Raw genomic sequence first — 23,904 nt, 5'->3', positions numbered from 1 at the left:
GGCTCTATAGCGCCACCTACAAAAATTCAATAGAGCAGCCCCCCCGCTACGTTAATCGCACAGATACGAAATGCGGTAGGATCATGTATCACCCCAAGACCTACAAAAAAGTCTCTTGGAGCAAAGCTCTAAACTCCACAGGAAGTCAGCCATTTTGAATTTTCTCTGTAATTTAAGTGCAAATTTTGCCATTTCTGGCCTTCATATTTTAACAAACTCCTCCTATAAATTTAATCAGATAATCATCATATTTGGTCTGTGTCATCTAAAGGCCTTTGCAATGCTAAATTGCTGAGATTTTGACATTTCAATGGAGGGTGTGTACGTGGCGGCTTGCCAAATTTCTGTGTTTCGCAATGAAACAGGAACTTGTTCTAACTCAGGTTTAAAATGTCCAATCTGACCCACGCTTCACAAGTTTGATAATTGTCCTGTCCTGAACACATCATCATGGCATAATTCAGTAAAAGTTATAGCGCCACCTGCTGGAAGCAGGAAATGACATGTTTTACACTGTGATGTACTGCTCATTGAAATGTATTCAGATCATCATCATATTTGGTCAGTCTGAACTTAGGGACTTCACAATGATAAATTGTGAAGATCTTGACATTTCGTTAAAGGGGCGTGTCCGTGGTGGCCTGTCAAAGTTTGATTTTTCGCCATGAGAAAGCTGTTGTAACTCAGACATGCAATGTCCGACCTGTCACAGACATCATACGTTTGACAAGGATCCTGGCCTCAACACATCAATGTTACAACAATCAATTACAATCGTAGCGCCACCTGCTGCACAAAGGAGGTGTGGCACTTCAAAGTTCCTTTGAATATCCACCTATATTTACCCACTGAAATTTAAATCCCCCTGTTTCGTTGCTTTACTAAGGCCATAGAGTGGCGGTGCACATGCGTGCGAGGGCCCTTCCATCACTGCTTGCAGTTTTAATTAGGGCCCGAGCACACCAGGGTGTGAGGACCCTATTGTTTTTGCTCCGTTTATTATTATTATTATTTTTCTTCTTCTTCTTCTTCTTCTTCTCCGAAATGGATCGCATTTTTGAGGGCCTAAACATACCCGAAAACTCATGAAAATTTGAACACGCGTCAGAAGTGGCGAAAATTTACATGTAGTATAGGTGTCAGAAGTGGGCGTGTAAAAATGGCTCGATAGCGCCACCTGCAAAATTTCAAGAGAACAGCCCCCCCACTACGAAAAACGTACGGATACGAAATTTGGTAGGATCATCTAGCACCCCTAGACCTACAAAAAAGTCTCTTGGAGCTAAGCTCTAAACCCCACAGGAAGTCGGCCATTTTGAATTTTCTCTGTCATTTTTTGACATTTCCAAGTGTCGTACTTTAACGAACTCCTCCTAGCGATTTAATCCGATCATTATCATATTTTGTCAGTCTCATCTAAAGGCCTTTGCGATGCTAAATTGCGAAGATCTTGACTTTTCGTTGGAGGGTGTGTCCGTGGCGGCCTGACAAATTTCGGCATTTTCGCCATGAAACAGGAAGTTGTTATAACTAAGGCATACAATGTCCAATCTGCCCCACACTTAAGATGTTTGATAAGGGTCTTGACCTGAGCACATTTCAATGCCAATATTCAGCTTCAGTCATAGCACCACCTAGAGGCAGCAGGAAATGCCATGTTTTACGCTGTGACTTACTGCTCTTAGAGATTTAATCAAATCATCATCATATTTGGTCAGACTGATGTTAAGCCCTTTGCAGTGATAAATTGCGAAGATCTTGACTTTTCGTTGAAGGGCGTGCCCGTGGCAGCCTGGCAAAGTGTGATGTTTCGCCATAAAAAAGGAAGCTGTTGTAATTCAGGCATACATTATCCGATCTGCCCCCGACTTCACACGTTTGATAAGGGTTCCGGCCTGAACACGTCAATGTAACAATAATCAGGTACAGTAATAGCGCCACCTGCTGCACACAGGCGGTGTGGCACATTTTTTGTCCTTTGAATATCCACCTATATTTACCCACTTTAATTCATATCCCTCCGGTTCACTGCTTAACTAATGCCATAGGGTAGCGGTGCACATGCGTGCGAGGGCCCTTCCATCGCTGCTTGCAGCTTTAATTATTATTATTTTTCTTCTTCTTCTTCTTCTTCTCCGAAATGGATTGCATTTTTGAGGGCCTAAACATACCCGAAAACTCATGAAAATTTGCACACGCGTCGAAAGTGGCGAAAATTTACATGTAGTATAGGCCTCAGAAGTGGGCGTGTAGAAATGGCTCGATAGCGCCACCTGCAAAATTTCAAGAGAACAGCCCCCCCACTATGAAAAATTTACAGACACGAAATTTGGTAGGATCATCTAGCACCCCAAGACCTACAAAAAAGTCTCTTGGAGCTAAGCTCTAAACCCCATAGGAAGTCGGCCATTTTGAATTTTCTCTGTCATTTTTTGACATTTCCAAGCGTCGTACTTTAACGAACTCCTCCTAGCGATTTAATCCGATCATTATCATATTTGGTCAGTCTCATCTAAAGGCTTTTGCGATGCTAAATTGCGGAGATCTTGACTTTTCGTTGGAGGGTGTGTCCGTGGCGGCCTGACAAAGTTCAGCATTTTCGCCATGAAACAGGAAGTTGTTATAACTCAGGCATACAATGTCCAATCTGCCCCACGCTTCACATGTTTGATAAGGGTCTTAACCTGAACACATTTTAATGCCAATATTCAACTTCAGTCATAGCGCCACCTAGAGGTAGCAGGAAATGCCTTGTTTTACGCTGTGATTTACTGCTCTTAGAGATTTAATCAAATCATCATCATATTTGGTCAGACTGATGTTAAGCCCTTTGCCGTGATAAATTGCGAAGATCTTGACTTTTCGTTGAAGGGCGTGTCTGTGGCAGCCTGGCAAAGTGTGATATTTCGCCATGAAACAGGAAGCTGTTGTAATTCAGGCATACATTATCCGATCTGCCCTATACTTTACACTTTTGATAAGGGTCCAGGCCTGAACACGTCAATATAACAATAATCAGGTACAGTCATAGCGCCACCTGCTGCACACAAGCGGTGTGGCACATCAAAGTTCCTTTAAATATCCACCTATATGTACCCACTTTAATTCATATACCCCCTGGTTCACTGCTTTACTAATTCCATAGGTTAGCGGTGCACATGCGTGCGAGGGCCCTTCCATCGCTGCTTGCAGCTTTAATTAGGGCCCGAGCACACAAGTGTGAGGACCCTATTGTTTTTGCTCCGTTTATTAGGGCCCGAGCACACCAGGGTGTGAGGACCCTATTGTTTTTGCTCCGTTTATTATTATTATTATTTTTCTTCTTCTTCTTCTTCTTCTTCTTCTTCTTCTTCTCCGAAATGGATCGCATTTTTGAGGGCCTAAACATACCCGAAAACTCATGAAAATTTGCACACGCGTCAGAAGTGGCGAAAATTTACATGTAGTATAGGTGTCAGAAGTGGGCGTGTAAAAATGGCTCGATAGCGCCACCTGCAAAATTTCAAAAGAACAGCCCTCCCACTACGAAAAACGTACAGATACGAAATTTGGTAGGATCATCTATGACCCCAAGACCTTCAAAAAAGTCTCTTGGAGCTAAGCTCTAAACCCCACAGGAAGTCGGCCATTTTGAATTTTCTCTGTCATTTTTTGACATTTCCAAGCGTCGTACTTTAACGAACTCCTCCTAGCGATTTAATCCGATCATTATCATATTTTGTCAGTCTCATCTAAAGGCCTTTGCGATGCTAAATTGCGGAGATCTTGACTTTTCGTTGGAGGGTGTGTCCGTGGTGGCCTGACAAAGATAAGTGTTTTCGCCATGAAACAGGAAGTTGTTATAACTAAGGCATACAATGTCCAATCTGCCCCACACTTAAGATGTTTGATAAGAGTCTTGACCTGAACACATTTCAATGCCAATATTCAGCTTCAGTCATAGCGCCACCTAGAGGCAGCAGGAAATGCCATGTTTTACGCTGTGATTTACTGCTCTTAGAGATTTAATCAAATCATCATCATATTTGATCAGACTGATGTTAAGCCCTTTGCGATGATAAATTGCGAAGATCTTGACTTTTCGTTGGAGGGCGTGTCCGTGGCAGCCTGGCAAAGTGTGATGTTTCACCATGAAACAGGAAGTTGTTGTAATTCAGGCATACATTGTTTGATCTGCTCCAGACTTCACACGTTTGATAAGGGTCCCGGCCTGAACACGTCAATATAACAATAATCAGGTACAGTCATAGCGCCACCTGCTGCACACAGGCGGTGTGGCACATCAGTTTCCCTTTGAATTTCCACCTGTATTTACCCACTTTAATTCATACCCCCCTGGTTCACTGCTTTACTAATGCCATAGGGTAGCGGTGCACATGCGTGCGAGGGCCCTTCCATCGCTGCTTGCAGCTTTAATTATTATTATTTTTCTTCTTCTTTTTCTTCTTCTTCTTCTCCGAAATGGATTGCATTTTTGAGGGCCTAAACATACCCGAAAACTCATGAAAATTTGCACACGCGTCAGAAGTGGCGAAAATTTACATGTAGTATAGGCGTCAGAAGTGGGCGTGTAGAAATGGCTCGATAGCGCCACCTGCAAAATTTCAAGAGAACAGCCCCCCCACTATGAAAAATTTACAGACACGAAATTTGGTAGGATCATCTAGCACCCCAAGACCTACAAAAAAGTCTCTTGGAGCTAAGCTCTAAACCCCACAGGAAGTCGGCCATTTTGAATTTTCTGTGTCATTTTTTGACATTTCCAAGCGTCGTACTTTAACGAACTCCTCCTAGCGATTTAATCCGATCATTATCATATTTGGTCAGTCTCATCTAAAGGCTTTTGCGATGTTAAATTGCGGAGATCTTGACTTTTCGTTGGAGGGTGTGTCCGTGGCGGCCTGACAAAGTTCAGCATTTTCGCCATGAAACAGGAAGTTGTTATAACTCAGGCATGCAATGTCCAATCTGCCCCACGCTTCACATGTTTGATAAGGGTCTTGACCTGAACACATTTTTATGCCAATATTCAACTTCAGTCATAGCGCCACCTAGAGGTAGCAGGAAATGCCATGTTTTACGCTGTGATTTACTGCTCTTAGAGATTTAATCAAATCATCATCATATTTGGTCAGATTGATGTTAAGCCCTTTGCCGTGATAAATTGCGAAGATCTTGACTTTTCGTTGAAGGGCGTGTCCATGGCAGCCTGGCAAAGTGTGATATTTCGCCATGAAACAGGAAGCTGTTGTAATTCAGGCATACATTGTCCGATCTGCCCTATACTTTACACTTTTGATAAGGGTCACGGCCTGAACACATCAATATAACAACAATCAGTTACAGTCACAGCGCCACCTGCTGCACACATGCGGTGTGGCACATCAAAGTTCCTTTAAATATCCACCTATATTTACCCATTTTAATTCATATCCCCCTGGTTCACTGCTTTACTAATGCCATAGGGTGGCGGTGCACATGCGTGCGAGGGCCCTTCCATCGCTGCTTGCAGCTTTAATTAGGGCCCGAGCACACAAGTGTGAGGACCCTATTGTTTTTGCTCCGTTTATTAGGGCCCGAGCACACCAGGGTGTGAGGACCCTATTGTTTTTGCTCCGTTTATTATTATTATTATTTTTCTTCTTCTTCTTCTTCTTCTTCTTCTTCTTCTTCTTCTTCTTCTTCTTCTTCTCCGAAATGGATCGCATTTTTTAGGGCCTAAACATACCCGAAAACTCATGAAAATTTGCACACGCGTCAGAAGTGGCGAAAATTTACATGTAGTATAGGTGTCAGAAGTGGGCGTGTAAAAATGGCTCGATAGCGCCACCTGCAAAATTTCAAAAGAACAGCCCTCCCACTACGAAAAACGTACAGATACGAAATTTGGTAGGGTCATCTATGACCCCAAGACCTTCAAAAAAGTCTATTGGAGCTTAGCTCTAAACCCCACAGGAAGTCAGCCATTTTGAATTTTCTCTGTCATTTTTTTACATTTCCAAGCGTCGTACTTTAACGAACTCTTTAACGAACTCCTCCTAGAGATTTGGTCAATCTCATCTAAAGGCCTTTGCGATGTTAAATTGCGGAGATCTTGACTTTTCGTTGGAGGGTGTGTCCGTGGTGGCCTGACAAAGATAAGTGTTTTCGCCATGAAACAGGAAGTTGTTCTAACTCAGGCATATAATGTCCAATCTGCCCCACACTTCACATGTTTGATAAGAGTCTTGACCTGAACACATTTCAATGCCAATATTCAGCTTCAGTCATAGCGCCACCTAGAGGTAGCAGGAAATGCCATGTTTTACGCTGTGATTTACTGCTTTTAGAGATTTAATAAAATCATCATCATATTTGGTGAAAATGATTTTAAGCCCTTTGCGATGATAAATTGCAAAGATTTTGACTTTTCGTTGGAGGGCGTGTCCGTGGCAGCCTGGCAAAGTGTGATGTTTCACCATGAAACAGGAAGCTGTTGTAATTCAGGCATACATTGTTTGATCTGCTCCAGACTTCACACGTTTGATAAGGGTCCCGGCCTGAACACGTCAATATAACAATAATCAGGTACCGTCATAGCGCCACCTGCTGCACACAGGCGGTGTGGCACATCAGTTTCCCTTTGAATTTCCACCTGTATTTACCCACTTTAATTCATACCCCCCTGGTTCACTGCTTTACTAATGCCATAGGGTAGCAGTGCACATGCGTGCGAGGGCCCTTCCATCGCTGCTTGCAGCTTTAATTAGGGCCCGAGCACACCGGGGTGCGAGGACCCTATTGTTTTTGCTCGGTTTATTATTATTATTATTATTATTATTAGGGCCCGAGCACACAAGTGTGAGGACCCTATTGTTTTTGCTCCGTTTATTATTATTATTATTATTTTTCTTCTTCTTCTTCTTCTTCTTCTTCTTCTTCTCCGAAATGGATCGCATTTTTGAGGGCCTAAACATACCCGAAAACTCATGAAAATTTGCACACGCATCAGAAGTGGCGAAAATTTACATGTAGTATAGGCGTCAGAAGTGGGCGTGTAAAAATGGCTCGATAGCGCCACCTGCAAAATTTCAAAAGAACAGCCCTCCCACTACGAAAAACGTACAGATACGAAATTTGATAGGGTCATCTATGACCCCAAGACCTTCAAAAAAGTCTCTTGGAGCTAAGCTCTAAACCCCACAGGAAGTCAGCCATTTTGAATTTTCTCTGTCATTTTTTGACATTTCCAAGCGTCGTACTTTAACGAACTCCTCCTAGAGATTTTATCAGATCGTCATCATATTTGGTCAATCTCATCTAAAGGCCTTTGCGATGTTAAATTGCGGAGATCTTGACTTTTCGTTGGAGGGTGTGTCCGTGGTGGCCTGACAAAGTTAAAGCTAGGGTAGGTAATGTTTGAAAGCTAGCAAAATTTGAAAATGGCACCTCTTCTAAGCTCCACCCCCTCTCGTTAGCACTCCGTCCAAAGCTACGCCCCCACAAACATGAACGCGCATCCACAGTCGGAGTCAGCTGCAGGTCACAGGAAAACCGAGTATTTCAACACATTATAGGCATCAACCAAACGACTTCATGTCTCATTCACCTGTAAGTAAACTATATTTTTATTACAATGAATGCCAAAAAATGCTATTGTTAGTAATGTTACTTGCAGCGTTCAAAGCAAACGTTACACGTTTGTTGTTGTATGAACTCTGAAATGTAGCTACGTGTCTTTGTCTGCTAAATCAAAATTTAAAAGTTTTGTTTTGTTACTATCACTGGCAAACGTGAATTTCTATTTTTATATATCTCGGTTATTTTGGTTGTTAGAGTTTCCACGACGAGAGCATTTGATCTGATCCTACATACAGTCCGCATCCGAGCACGTCTTCAGGTCAAAGGGGACAGACCCGAGGTCGTGCTCGAGGAAGAGGAGGTGCACGGGGTAGAAGCCGAGGAAGTCGAGGTAGAGGACGCTGAGCAAGTCAGACTGCAACCGGAGAACACCTGAGACATGACGATATTCTGCGAGTCGAGAATCTGCAAGCTCAACGAATTTCAGATGAGCAGGTAGCCAATCTATAATATCATTTTTGTTCTTAGTTGATATTTTTCCAACCTCAACATCAGCAAAAACAATAGGATAAGATCAAATAAGATAAACATTTATTGTCCCACAATAGTGAAATTATCAGTGCTGCAGCAGCCCAGTAGATTTTTTAAAACGAGTAAAGAATTTTAATAACAATATAATATCAACAATATATACAATATAAACAATACATATCAAATTGAGTCCTTGGCACTGTCTGCCAATAAATAATTACCTGGCATTTACTGTGGACACAACATTTCTCTTAGAGGACAGAAAAAAAAGAGTTCTAAAAATAAAGTTGAATCTTTTTGATGAACTATTGTTTTACAGGCCAGAATTCATACACTGAGCTTGGAAGAATCCCATCAGTTGCTGCAGATCTGCCTGACAAGGGACCCAAGCCTCATCTTTGATCTCCTTCATATGTCAACATCAGGAGATGCTCCTCCACCAGGCCCTCCAGCTCCGAGTCAACCCACTTGGTGTGTGTGCCGAAACTGCAGAGAGATGCCCTCAGATGTAGAAAGAAAGTGTTGTGGGCAACAAGACGACTCCTGTATTTCCATGCTGCCCCACATGGAATTGTACATTTTGCACGAGGGGGTGTTGCGACTTGCCAGAAGGATCTGGAATGATGTCCGGGCTGTGGAGGATCTTCCAGACCCAGGGGAGAGCAATAAACAATTCCGCTACGCTGCATACCGGCAATATGTTGTGTGGCAATATGGGGCACTGGGAGCTGGGCACAGAGTAGTAATTCCTAGTTGCTGTGTTTTGGAAAATTAGACACCGCTACCCAGATACACATGGACCGTATACAGGTTTCATCCCAAGTAGGGTGTAGGCACAGTACAATAAATAGTATTTATTTTTGTGCCCTGCTTTTTATTTATTTTGTACTGGTTTATATATTGTTCTGTAAAATTTGCACTAATGTATACAGTATGTACAGTCATATTATTATTTAAATTGTCATGTTTGAATAAATATTTTGAATTGATAAATGCCTTTCCTTTATCATTTTAGCATAAACAAGATATTACTTTTCTTACCTCCTTACATGCTAAATGAATAATGACAATGAATGTGGTATAACACTTTTTGTTTTATTAAAAAAACAACACCAACAACAACAAGAGAGACCTAAAAGGAATACTTTTTTAAACAACTATCTGTCCTTTTGTTGCTTTTGATTGTCATAAACAATATTTACATATAATAAATTTGAAATATATATACTATGTTAGAAAATGAGTGTCCATGGATGGCTGACAGGTCAGGCTTTGCATGATGCGTTGTCTTCTGTGGTGATCTACTCCTTTGGCAGTGATTTACCTTTAGGAAGAATATCACAATTACACATCTGACAATAATTACTGTATCTCAAAGACACACAATGAATGACAACACATTTTTTTTCCCATTTCACACAGTGACAAACATTTATGTGATTCTTTGAATTAGTTTATCCGTAGCTTTGTTTAGAAAACTATTTTAGATCATAAGTTATGATACACTTGCGACTATGGCTGTGCAATATTATCATAATGTCATGTCCTAAAAGTCAGATAAGCAGTAACGTTACCTACGACCTGTAACTCAACTGACTTACACCGACAGAGAAGCTAATGTTAGCATTGGTCTAATACTAGTTACAATAGCTACGTTGCCTAACGTAACATTTATCATGGAAATAACAAATCCCCCCGAAGCAAAACAAATTATTACCTGTTCAGCAGAAAGACTGCAACCTCGGCATCGCTTTTCAGGCCCTTCAGCTCCCTCAGTTGTCTCCACCGTTCAAATGCTCCACCGATGTTTACGCGAGTTTGTCCTCTGGCTTTATCCAGTACCTGTTTAGTTGCAGCCTTTTCTGCCTCAGATTTTCTTTTTCTAGGTTTTTTTATTAGGGCGAGCAGTTACCAGGAAAGCTGGCAGTGGTAGTTTTGGCTGCTTTTTATCTTCCATTGTGCCGGTGCCGCAAACTCCTGCTTACTCGGTGTAGTGAGACTGAATATTTCAGGGAACGGTGACGTGATTAGTGCACGCAGGGCAGTGCGCGCAGTGGGGGTCGGGCACGAGACATGAAGGCATCTGATTGGTTATTTACATTCGCACCGCATGGCAGTGATTGGTCGGAGTTTTTACTGTCCTGCAGCTGCTACAGCGGTCTGATTGTTTTCATTCCTTTTTCTGAACACATAATGTATTGACTACTCTCAGGATAGAAGGACCATTTCACCCAGTATTTAAAAAAATGTATCTGAACAGGATTACCTACCCTAGCTTTAAGTGTTTTCGCCATGAAACAGGAAGTTGTTATAACTCAGGCATACAATGTCCAATCTGCCCCACACTTCACATGTTTGATAAGAGTCTTGACCTGAACACATTTCAATGCCAATATTCAGCTTCAGTCATAGCGCCACCTAGAGGTAGCAGGAAATGCCATGTTTTACGCTGTGATTTACTGCTTTTAGAGATTTAATAAAATCATCATCATATTTGGTGAAAATGATTTTAAGCCCTTTGCGATGATAAATTGTGAAGATCTTGACTTTTCGTTGGAGGGCGTGTCCGTGGCAGCCTGGCAAAGTGTGATGTTTCACCATGAAACAGGAAGCTGTTGTAATTCAGGCATACATTGTTTGATCTGCTCCAGACTTCACACGTTTGATAAGGGTCCCGGCCTGAACACGTCAATATAACAATAATCATGTACCGTCATAGCGCCACCTGCTGCACACAGGCGGTGTGGCACATCAGTTTCCCTTTGAATTTCCACCTGTATTTACCCACTTTAATTCATACCCCCTGGTTCACTGCTTTACTAATGCCATAGGGTAGCGGTGCACATGCGTGCGAGGGCCCTTCCATCGCTGCTTGCAGCTTTAATTAGGGCCCGAGCACCGAGGAGCAGGCCAGAATGGCCTGCACCGTGGGTGCAAAGCCCTATTGTTTTTGCTTCGTTTATTATTATTATTATTATTATTATTATTATTATTATTATATTCCGAAATGAATCGCATTTTTGAAGGCCTAAACATACCCGAAAACTCATGAAAATTCGCACACGCGTCAGAAGTGGCGAAAATGTACATGTAGTATAGGCGTCAGAATTGGGCGTGTAGAAATGGCTCGATAGCGCCACCTGCAAAATTTCAAGAGAACAGCCCCCCACTACGAAAAACGTACAGATACGAAATTTGGTAGGATCATCTAGCACCCCAAGACCTACAAAAAAGTCTCTTGGAGCGAAGCTCTAAACCCCACAGGAAGTCGGCCATTTTGAATTTTTTCTGTCATTTTTTGACATTTCCAAGCGTCGTACTTTAACGAACTCCTCCTAGAGATTTAATCCGATCATTATCATATTTGGTCAGTCTCATCTAAAGGCCTTTGCGATGCTAAATTGCGGAGATCTTGACTTTTCGCTGGAGGGTGTGTCCGTGGCGGCCTGCCAAAGTTCGGCATTTTCGCCATGAAACAGGAATTTGTTATAACTCAGGCATACAATGTCCAATCTGCCACACACTTCACATGTTTGATAAGAGTCTTGGCCTGAACACATTTTAATGCCAATATTCAACATCAGTCATAGCACCACCTAGAGGTAGCAGGAAATGCCATGTTTTACTCTGTGATTTACTGCTCTTAGAGATTTAATCAAATCATCATCATATTTGGTCAGACTGATGTTAAGCCCTTTGCGGTGATAAATTGCGAAGATCTTGACTTTTCGTTGAAGGGCGTGTCCGTGGCAGCCTGGCAAAGTGTGATATTTCGCCATGAAACAGGAAGCTGTTGTAATTCAGGCATACATTATCCAATCTGCCCGCGACTTCACAAGTTTGATAAGGGTCCCGGCCTGAACACGTCAATATAACAATAATCAGGTACCGCCATAGCGCCACCTGCTGCACACAGGCGGTGTGGCACATCAGTTTCCCTTTGAATATCCACCTGTATTTATCCACTTTAAATCATACCCCCCTGGTTTACTGCTTTACTAATGCCATAGGGTAGCGGTGCACATGCGTGCGAGGGCCCTTCCATCGCTGCTTGCAGCTTTAATTAGGGCCCGAGCACCGAGGAGCAGGCCAAAATGGCCTGCACCGTGGGTGCAAAGCCCTATTGTTTTTGCTTCGTTTATTATTATTAGGGCCCGAGCACCGAGGAGCAGGCCAGAATGGCCTGCACCGAAAGGTGCGAAGCCCTATTGGTTTTGCTCGAATTTATTGTTTTTTTTTTTTTTTTTTTTTTTTTTAAAACTTTTGGGCCTTTTGGGGGCCTTAACATACTCGAAAACTCTTGAAATTTGACACAGACGTCAGAGTCGTCCGGCATTGCGAACGGGCAAAGGCTGGAACCCGGGCGTGGCACGGGGGCTCTGTAGCGCCCCCTGTAATGCAAAAAAAAACATTGATGCACAGATCGTGCAAATATGTACGCACATGTATGAGATTTGGTACGCATATAGATCTCATCGACCCGAACAACTTTCGCCCTCTAACATTTAAGCTCCGCCCAACAGGAAGTCAGCTATTTTGGATTGTTTAAAAAATGCATGCGTTGAACTTTTGAATACTCCTCCTAGAGGATGCATGCGATTGACACCAAAAGTGATGAACATGATGTCGAGACATTGGACTTGCTAAATTGCGAAGGGATTTTTGATATCTCGAACGGTTCTGCCATGGCGAGCCGACAAAGTTGTGGCGAAATCAGAGAAACAGGAAGTGTCTAATATCTAAGGCAAAAAATGTCTTATTGTAATGACACGCGGGGTGTTTGTTCGTCTGAAGATTCCGATCGCATCGATGTGCCTATTGTGACTCCCGGGTATAGCGCCACCACCAGGCGCCAGGAAGTGTGTCAGTCACAAAGCTGGATTTCCATGCAATGTTCTTTTAAATACTCCTCCTAGGATTTTCATGCGATTGACACCAAAAGTGGTCACCATGATGCTGAGACATTGTAGATGATAAATTGCGAAGGGATTTTTGATATCTCAAACGCTGTTCCCATGGCAACGCGTCAAACTTTACTTTCATTTTAAAGGCATATTTAAGCCTTTCAGTTCCAAACAGTTAACTTTTAAATACTCCTTCTTGGATTTTCATGCGATTTACACGAGAAGTGGTCAAGATGATGCCGAGACATTGTAGATGATAAATTGCGAAGGGATTTTTGATATCTCGAACGCTGTTCCCATGGCAATGCATCAAACTTTACTTTCATTTTTACACATATTTAAGGCTGACAGTTACATGCTGTGAACCTTTAAATACTCCTCGTATGGGATTCATGCGATTGACACCAGAAGTGGTCTACATGATGCCGAGACATTGTAGATGATAAATTGCGAAGGAATTTTTGACATCTCGAACGCTGTTCCCATGGCAACGCGTCAAACTTTACTTTAATTTCAGGCATATTTAAGGCTCTTGGCGTGCTTAGTTTAAGTTTAAATTTGGCACACACATCAGAGTTTTCGGCTGTTAAGTGTGCACAAAAAGGTCAGATAAAGGCGTGTCTATTTAGTGGCTCACTAGTGCCCCCGTTTGTCTAAAATGTGGGGTTTCTTTTACCTACAGTCCCCAAATGCCTCAGAAACAACATTAAATAGCCCACTGATATTTTACCCACTTGATGCCCTTGCCCGCCGTGCATCGTTTTCTCGGACGCACCGTGTAGCGGTAAAAAAACGTGCGAGGGCCCGCCATTGCTGCTTGCAGCTATATTTATTATTATTTTCCGAAAGAATCGCATTTTTGAAGGCCTAAACATACCCGAAAACTCATGAAAATTTACACACGCGTCAGAAGTGGCGAAAATTTACATGTAGTATAGGTGTCAGAAGTGGGCGTATAAAAATGGCTCGATAGCGCCACCTGCAAAATTTCAAGAGAACAGCCCCCCCACTACGAAAAACGTACAGATACGAAATTTGGTAGGGTTATCTATGACCCCAAGACCTTCAAAAAAGTCTCTTGGAGCTAAGCTCTAAACCCCACAGGAAGTCAGCCATTTTGAATTTTCTCTGTCATTTTTTGACATTTCCAAGCGTCGTACTTTAACGAACTCCTCCTAGAGATTTTATCAGATCATCATCATATTTGGTCAATCTCATCTAAAGGCCTTTGCGATGTTAAATTGCGGAGATCTTGACTTTTCGTTGGAGGGTGTGTCCGTGGCGGCCTGACAAAGTTCAGGGTTTTCGCCATGAAACAGGAAGTTGTTATAACTCAGGCATACAATGTCCAATCTGGCACACACTTCAAATGTTTGATAAGAGTCTCGACCTGAACACATTTTAATGCCAATATTCAGCTTCAGTCATAGCGCCACATAGAGGTAGCAGGAAATGCCATGTTTTACGCTGTGATTTACTGCTCTTAGAGATTTAATAAAATCATCATCATATTTGGTCAGACAGATTATAAGCCCTTTGCGATGATAAATTGCGAAGATCTTGACTTTTCGTTAAAGGGCGTGTCCGTGGCAGCCTGGCAAAGTGTGATGTTTCACCATGAAACAGGAAGCTGTTGTAATTCAGGCATACATTGTTTGATCTACTCCAGACTTCACACGTTTGAAAAGGGTCCCGGCCTGAACACGTCAATATAACAATAATCAGGTACCGTCATAGCGCCACCTGCTGCACACAGGCGGTGTGGCACATCAGTTTCCCTTTGAATATTCACCTGTATTTACCCAATTTAATTCATACCCCCCCCGGTTTACTGCTTTACTAATGCCATAGGGTGGCGGTGCACATGCGTGCGAGGGCCCTTCCATCGCTGCTTGCAGCTTTACAGGCCTTAGTCAAACGGGTCGACAGGTTTCATTTTCTCTTTCTCTTAAAAATCAGAAGGTGACCCTTAGTTACCATATATACCGTCGCAGTGGGCCCCCAATTTGCAAAATCCTCAACTGTGGATAATATAATTATGCCGCAATAGTTAGTCTGTCTGAAACTAAGCTGATTAAACCACATCACTGTGTGACACTTGTGTGAACGGCCCCTACGCTAATATGATTTTGTTTTTCTCTCCCTGTCCTGTCCTCGACCCTGAGGACAATGGGACAAACAGACCCAGTTCCGGTAGATGTGAAAGTCGACTCACCTCTGATCTACTGGTCGTCCATCACTGTGATGCCCAGCTGATGCCTGACCAACGACCACCGGCAGAACCCGCTTAAACCCCGCTTAATCCCCGCTTAATGTCCTTATCCGTCTATATGTGTTTATATACATATATATCTCCCAAGGGTTTTTCCCTCCTAGGACTTTTTATTTTTTTTCCTCGGCTCAACAACCCGGGGTTTTTGTTTTTTTCTCCTAGGGGGTTTTTTACCCCGGGGAGGTAGCCTGCTTGGGCTTAATTTAGCATCTTCTCCTAGACGTTACATTAGTAATACGCTCGTTCATAATGTCGAGTCATAGCCTCAGCAAATTTGACAGCTTATGCTATTGTGTATTATGTTGTACTATCTGTCATTTTTCTGTGCTTTTACTGCTTCTATTAATGTAAAGCTGCTTTGAAACAATTGAGTATTGTGAAAAGCGCTATATAAATAAAATTGAATTGAATTGAAAAAAAAATTGAATTTAATTAGGGCCCGAGCACCGAGGAGCAGGCCAGAATGGCCTGCACCGTGGGTGCAAAGCCCTATTGTTTTTGCTCAGTTTATTATTAGGGCCCGAGCACCGAGGAGCAGGCCAGAATGGCCTGCACCGTGGGTGCAAAGCCCTATTGTTTTTGCTCCGTTTATTATTATTTTTCTTCTTCTTCTTCTTCTTCTTCTTCTCCGAAATGGATCGCATTTTTGAGGGCCTAAACATACCCGAAAACTCATGAAAATTTGCACACGCGTCAGAAGTGGCGAAAATTTACATGTAGTATAGGCGGCAGAAGTGGGCGTGTAAAAATGGCTCGATAGCGCCACCTGCAAAATTTCAAGAGAACAGCCCCCCCACTACGAAAAACTTACAGATACGAAATTTGGTAGGGTCATCTATCACCCCAAGACCTTCAAAAAAGTCTCTTGGAGCTAAGCTCTAAACCCCACAGGAAGTCGGCCATTTTGAATTTTCTCTGTCATTTTTTGACATTTCGAAGCGCCGTACTTTAACGAACTCCTCCTAGAGATAAAATCCGATCATCATCATATTTGGTCAGTCTCATCTAAAGGCCTTTGCGATGCCAAATTGCGGAGCTTTTGACTTTTCGTTGGAGGGCGTGTCCGTGGCGGCCTGGCAAAATGTGATGTTTCGCCATGAAACAGGAAGCTGATGTTATTCAGGCATACATTGTCCGGACTGCCCCTGACTTCACAACTTTGATAAGGGTGCAGGCCTGAACACATCAACATGGCATAACTCAGTAACACTTATAGCGCCACCTAGAGGCAGCCGGAAATACCATGTTTTACGCTGTGACTTACTGCTCTTAGATATTTAACCATATCAACATCATATTTCACCAGTGTAATCTCAAGACCTTGTGTGATGAAAAAAAGCAACGACCTTGACTTTTCATTAAAGGGCGTGTCCGTGGCGGCCTCGCAAAGTATTGCTAAATTAATCGCATTTTTGACAGCCTAAACAAGCTCAAGAAGTCATAAAACATTGCACACACGTCAGAAGTGGCGAAAATGTACATGTGGCATAGGCGCCAGAAGTGGGCATGTAGAAATGGCTCGATAGCGCCACCTGCAAAATTTCAAGAGAATAGCCCCGCCGCTACGAAAAACCTACAGATACTAAATTTGGTAGGGTCATCTATCACCCCAAGACCTACAAAAAAGTCTCTTGGAGCGAAGCTCTAAACCCCACAGAAAGTCAGCCATTTTGAATTTTTGCTGTGATTTCTGTGCAAATTTTGTCATTTCCAGGCTTTGTACTTTAACGAACTCCTCCTAGAGATTTTATCAGACCGTCATCATATTTGGTCAATCTCATCTAAAGGCCTTTGCGATGTTATATTGCGGAGCTTTTGACTTTTCGTTGGAGGGTGTGTCCGTGGAGGCCTGACAAAGTTCAGCGTTTTTGCCATGAAACAGGAAGTTGTTATAACTCAGTCATACAATGTCCAATCTGCCCCACACTTCACATGTTTGATAAGAGTCTTGACCTGAACACATTTAAATGCCAATATTTAGCTTCAGTCATAGCGCCACCTAGAGGTAGCAGGAAATGCCTTGTTTTACACTGTGATTTACTGTTTTCAGAGATTTAATCAAATCATTATAATATCTGGTCAGACTGATCTTAAGCCCTTTGCGATGATAAATTGCGAAGATCTTGACTTTTTGTTGAAGGGCGTGTCCGTGGCGGCCTCGCAAAGAGTAATGTTTCGCCATGAAACAGGAATCTGTTGCAATTCAGGCATACATTGTCCGATCTGCCCCCAACTTCACACTTTTGATAAGGGTCCTGGCCTGAAAACATTAATATAACATTAATCAGGTACAGTCATAGCGCCACCTGCTGCCCACAGCCGGCGTGGCACATAAATTTTCCTTTAAATACCCACCTATATTTACCCACTTTAATTCATATCCCCCTGGTTCACTGCTTTACTAATGCTATAGGGTAGCGGTGCACATTCGTGCGAGGGCCCTTCCATCGCTGCTTGCAGCTTTAATTATTATTATTATTATTCCGTTTCTTCTCCAAAGTGAATCGCAATTTTTAGGGCCTAAACATACTCGAAAACTCATGAAATTCTGCACACACGTCAGAAGTGGCGAAAATTTACATTTGGCATAGGCGCCAGAAGTAGGCGTGTAGAATTGGCTCAATAGCGCCACCTGCAAAATTTCAAAAGAACAGCTCCCCACTACGAAAAACGTACCTATACGAAATTTGGTAGGATCATGTATCACCCCAAGACCTACAAAAAAGTCTCTTGGAGCGAAGCTCTAAACCCCACAGGAAGTCAGCCATTTTGATTTTTCACTGTGATTTCTGTGCAAATTTGGTCATTTCCAGCCTTCGTACTTTAACGAACTCCTCCTAGAGATTTTATCAGATCGTCATCATATTTGGTCAATCTCATCTAAAGGCCTTTGCGATGTTAAATTGTGGAGCTTTTGACTTTTTGTTGGAGCGTGTGTCCGTGGGGGCCTGACAAAGTTCAGCGTTTTCGCCATGAAACAGGAAGTTGTTATAACTAAGGCATACAATGTTCAATCTGCCACACACTTCACACGTTTGATGCGAGTCTTGGCCTGAACACATTTCAATGCCAATATTCAGCTTCAGTCATAGCGCCACCTAGAGGTAGCAGGAAATGCCATGTTTTACGCTGTGATTTACTGCTCTTAGAGATTTAATAAAATCATCATCATATTTGGTCAGACTGATCTTAAGCCCTTTGCGATGATAAATTGCGAAGATCTTAACTTTTCGTTGAAGGGCGTGTCTGTGGCAGCCTGGCAAAGTGTGATGTTTCACCATGAAACAGGAAGCTGTTGTAATGCAGGCATACATTGTTTGATCTGCTCCAGACTTCACACGTTTGATAAGGGTCCCGGCCTGAACACGTCAATATAACAATAATCAGGTACCGTCATAGCGCCGCCTGCTGCACACAGGCGGTGTGGAACATCAGTTTCCCTTTGCATATCCACCTGTATTTACCCACTTTAATTCATACCCCCCTGGTTTACTGCTTTACTAATGCCATAGGGTGGCGGTGCACATGCGTGCGAGGGCCCTTTCATCGTTGCTTGCAGCTTTAATTTATTCTTCTTCTCCAAAGTGAATCGCATTTTTGAGGGGCGAAACATGCTCGAAAACTCATGAAATTTTGCACACATGTCAGAAGTGGCGAAAATTTACATGTGGCATAGGCGCCAGAAGTGGGCGTGTAGAAATGGCTCGATAGCGCCACCTGCAAAATTTCAAGAGAACAGCCCCCCCGCTAAGAAAAACGTACAGATACGAAATTTGGTAGGATCATCTATCACCCCAAGACCTACAAAAAAGTCTCTTGGAGCGAAGCTCTAAACCCATCAGGAAGTCCGCCATTTTGAATTTTTGCCTTGATTTTTGTGCAAATTTGGTCATTTCCAGGCTTCATACTTTAACGAACTCCTCATACAGATTTAATCCGATCATCGTCATATTTGGTCAATCTCATCTAAAGGCCTATGCGATGGTAAATTGCGGAGATCTTGACTTTTCGTCAGAGGGTGTGTCCGTGGCGGCCTGACAAATTTCTGCATTTTCACCATGAAACAGGAAGTGGCTCTAACTCAGGCATACAATGTCCAATCTGCCTCACGCTTCACACGTTTGATAAGAGTCTTGGCCTGAACACATTTCAATGCCAATATTCAACTTCACTCATAGCGCCACCTAGAGGTAGGAGGAAATACCATGTTTTACGCTGTGATTTACTGCCCTTAGAGATTTAATCAAATCATCATCATATTTGGTCTGACTGATGTTAAGCCTGTTGCGGTGATAAATTGCAAAGATCTTGACTTTTCGTTTAAGGGCGTGTCCGTGGCGGCCTGGCAAAGTATGATGTTTCAAAATGAAACAGGAAGCTGTTGTAATTCAGACATACATAGTCCGATCTGCCCCCAACTTCACATGTTTCATAAGGGTCCCGGCCTGAACACATCAACATGGCATAATTCAGTATCAGTCATAGCGCCACCTAGAGGCAGCAGGAAATACCACCTTTTATGCTGTGACTTACTGCTCTTAGATATTTAACCATATCAACATCATATTTCACCAGTGTAATCTCAAGACCTTGTGTGATGATAAAAAGCAACGACCTTGACTTTTCGTTAAAGGGCGTGTCCGTTGCGGCCTCGCAAAGTATCGCTAAATGAATCGCATTTTTGACAGGCTAAACAAGCTCAAAAAGTCATAAAACGTTGCACACACGTCAGAAGTGGCGAAAATTTACATGTGGCATAGGCGCCAGAAGTGGGCGTGTAGAAATGGCTCGATAGCGCCACCTGCAAATTTTCAAAAGAACAACCCCCCCACTACGAAAAACATACAGATAAGAAATTTGGTAGAATCATCTATCACCCCAAGACCTACAAAAAAGTATCTTGGAGCAAAGCTCTAACCCCCACAGGAAGTCGGCCATTTTGAATTTTTGCCTTGATTTTTGTGCAAATTTGGTCATTTCCAGGCTTCATACTTTAACAAACTCCTCCTAGAGATTTAATCCGATCATCATCATATTTGGTCAGTATCATCTAAAGGCCTTTGCGATGCTAAATTGCGGAGCTTTTGACTTTCCGTTGGAAGGTGTGTCCGTGGCGGCCTGACAAAGTTCAGCGTTTTCGCCATGAAACAGGAAGTTGTTATAACTCAGGCATACAATGTCCAATCTGCCCCCCCACTTCACACGTTTGATAAGGGTCCCGGCCTGAACACGTCAATATAACAATAATCAGGTACAGTCATAGCGCCACCTGCTGCACACAGGCGGTGTGGCACATCAGTTTCCCTTTGAATATCTACCTATATTTACCTACTTTAATTCATATCCCCCTGGCTCACTGCTTTACTAATGCCATAGGGTAGCGGTGCACACGCGTGCGAGGGCCCTTCCATCGCTGCTTGCAGCTTTAATTTTTATTATTAGGGCCCGAGCACCGAGGAGCAGGCCAGAATGGCCTGCACCGAAAGGTGCGAAGCCCTATTGTTTTTGCTCAAATTTATTTTTATTTTTTTTATTAGGGCCCGAGCACCGTGGGTGCAAAGCCCTATTGTTTTTGCTTCGTTTATTATTATTATTAGGGCCCGAGCACACCAGGGTGTGAGGACCCTATTGTTTTGCTCCGTTTATTATTAGGGCCCGAGCACACCAGGGTGTGAGGACCCTATTGTTTTTGCTCCGTTTATTATTATTATTATTTTTCTTCTTCTTCTTCTTCTTCTCCGAAATGGATCGCATTTTTGAAGGCCTAAACATGCTCAAAAACTCATGAAATTTTGCACACGCATCAGAAGTGGTGAAAATTTACATGTGGTATAGGCGTCAGAAGTGGGCGTGTACAAATGGCTCGATAGCGCCACCTGCAAAATTTCAAGAGAACTGCCCCCCCGCTACCAAAAACGTACAGATACGAATTTTGGTAGGATCATCTATCACCCCAAGACCTACAAAAAAGTCTCTTGGAACTAAACTCTAAACCCCACAGGAAGTCAGCCATTTTGAATTTTCTCTGTCATTTTTTTACATTTCCAAGCGTCGTACTTTAACGAACTCTTTAACGAACTCCTCCTAGAGATTTGGTCAATCTCATCTAAAGGCCTTTGCGATGTTAAATTGCGGAGATCTTGACTTTTCGTTGGAGGGTGTGTCCGTGGCGGCTTGACAAAGTTAGGCATTTTCGCGATGAAACAGGAAGTTGTTATAACTCAGGCATACAATGTCCAATCTGCCCCACGCTTCACATGTTTGATAAGAGTCTCGACCTGAACACATTTTAATGCCAATATTCAGCTTCAGTCATAGCGCCACCTAGAGGTAGCAGGAAATGCCATGTTTTACGCTGTGATTTACTGCTCTTAGAGATTTAATCAAATCATCATCATATTTGGTCAGACGGATGTTAAGCCCTTTGCCGTGATAAATTGCGAAGATCTTGACTTTTCGTTGAAGGGCGTGTCCGTGGCGGCCTGGCAAAGTGTGATGTTTTGACATGAAACAGGAAGCTGTTGTAATTCAGGCATACATTATCCGATCTGCTCCAGACTTCACACGTTTGATAAGGGTCCCGGCCTGAACACGTCAATATAACAATAATCAGGTACCATCATAGCGCCACCTGCTGCACACAGGCAGTGTGGCACATCAGTTTCCCTTTGAATATCCACCTGTATTTACCCACTTTAATTAATACCCCCCTGGTTTACTGCTTTACTAATGCCATAGGGTAGCGGTGCACATGCGTGCGAGGGCCCTTCCATCGCTGCTTGCAGCTTTAATTATTAGGGCCCGAGCACCGAGGAGCAGGCCAGAATGGCCTGCACCGAAAGGTGCGAAGCCCTATTGTTTTTGCTCGAATTTATTATTTTTTATTTTTTTTTTTTTTTTAACACTTTTGGGCATTTTGGGTGCCTTAACATACTCGAAAACTCTTGAAATTTGGCACAGACGTCAGAGTCGTCCGTCATTGCGAACAGACAAAGGCTGGAACACGGGCGTGGCACGGGGGCTCTGTAGCGCCCCCTGTAATGCAAACACAAACAGTAGTGCGCAGATCGGGCAAACATGTACGCACATTTACGAAAGTTGGTACACATATAGATCTCATCGACCCGAACAACTTTCGCCCTCTAACATTTTAGCTCCGCCCAACAGGAAGACCGCCATTTTGGATTGTTTAAAAAATGCATGCGGTGAACTTTTGAATACTCCTCCTAGAGGATGCATGCGATTGACACCAAAAGTGGTGAACATAATGTCGAGACATTGGACTTGCTAAATTGCGAAGGGATTTTTAATATCTCGAACGGTTCTGCCATGGCGAGCCGACAAAGTTGTGGCGAAATCAGAGAAACAGGAAGTGTCTAATATCTAAGGCAAAAAATGTCTTATTGTAATGACACGCGGGGTGTTTGTTCGTCTAAAGATTCCGATCGCATCGATGTGCCTATTGTGACTCTCGGGTATAGCGCCACCAGCAGGCGCCAGGAAGTGTTGCAGTCACAAAGCTGGATTTTTTTGAAAGTTCCATGCAATGTTCTTTTAAATACTCCTCCTAGGATTTTCATGCGATTGACACCAAAAGTGGTCACCATGATGCCGAGACATTGTAGATGATAAATTGCGAAGGGATTTTTGATATCTCAAACGCTGTTCCCATGGCAACGCGTCAAACTTTACTTTCATTTTAAAGGCATATTTAAGCCTTTCAGATGCATACAGTTAACTTTTCAATACTCCTTCTAGGATATTCATGCGATTGACACCAAACGTGGTCAACATGATGCCGAGACATTGTAGATGATAAATAGTGAAGGGATTTTTGATATCTCAAATGCTGTTCCCATGGCAACGCGTCAAACTTTTTACTTTCATTTTAAAGGCTTATTTAAGCCTGACAGTCGCATGCAATGTTCTTTTTAATACTCCTTCTAGGGAAATAATGCAATTCACACCAGAAGTTGTCAACATGATGCTGAGACATTGTAGACGCTAAATTGCGAAGGAATTTTTGACATCTCTAACGCTGTTCCCATGGCAACGTGTCAAACTTTACTTTTATGTCAGGCATATTTAAGGCTCTTGGTGTACTTAGATTGACTTTAAATTTGGCACACACATCAGATTTGTCGGCTGTTAAGTGTTGACAAAAACGTCAGATAAAGGCGTGTCTATTTTGTGGCTCACTAGCGCCCCCGTTTGTCTAAAATGTGGGGTTTCTTTTACCTACAGTACCTAAATGGGTCAGTAGCAGCATGATATTTACCCACTTGATGCCCTTGCCCACCGTGCATCGCTTTCTCGGACGCACCGTGTAGCGGTAAAAAAACGTGCGAGGGCCCGCCATCGCTGCTTGCAGCTATATTTATTATTTTTATTTTTTTAACACTTTTGGGCATTTTGGGTGCCTTAACATACTCGAAAACTCTTGAAATTTGGCACAGATGTCAGAGTCGTCCATCATTGCGAAACGGCAAAGGCTGGAACACGGGTGTGGCACAGGGGCTCTGTAGCGCCCCCTGTAATGCAAAAAAAAACATTGACGCACAGATCGTGCAAACATGTACGCACATGTATGAGAGTTGGTACGCATATAGAGCTCATCGACCCGAACAACTTTCGCCC

The 23,904-nt window shown here is 42.9% G+C and overlaps 2 long non-coding RNA genes across 2 annotated transcripts in view; both read left to right on the top strand.

Moving 5' to 3' along the window:
* The window catches only part of LOC141363674 (uncharacterized), a 245,305-nt gene that overhangs the window by 140,224 nt on the left and 81,177 nt on the right, over positions 1-23,904 (top strand). The window lies entirely within an intron of this gene.
* LOC141363673 (uncharacterized) lies at positions 7,450-9,411 on the top strand. The gene is made up of 3 exons (XR_012369174.1): positions 7,450-7,590; positions 7,816-8,055; positions 8,411-9,411. It is a non-coding gene; the product is annotated as an uncharacterized lncRNA (long non-coding RNA).

Source organism: Misgurnus anguillicaudatus, chromosome 4 (assembly GCF_027580225.2).
Source record: "Misgurnus anguillicaudatus chromosome 4, ASM2758022v2, whole genome shotgun sequence".
In the NCBI taxonomy this organism is placed as follows: domain Eukaryota; kingdom Metazoa; phylum Chordata; class Actinopteri; order Cypriniformes; family Cobitidae; genus Misgurnus; species Misgurnus anguillicaudatus.
This window is presented reverse-complemented; position numbering and strand designations above follow the sequence as displayed.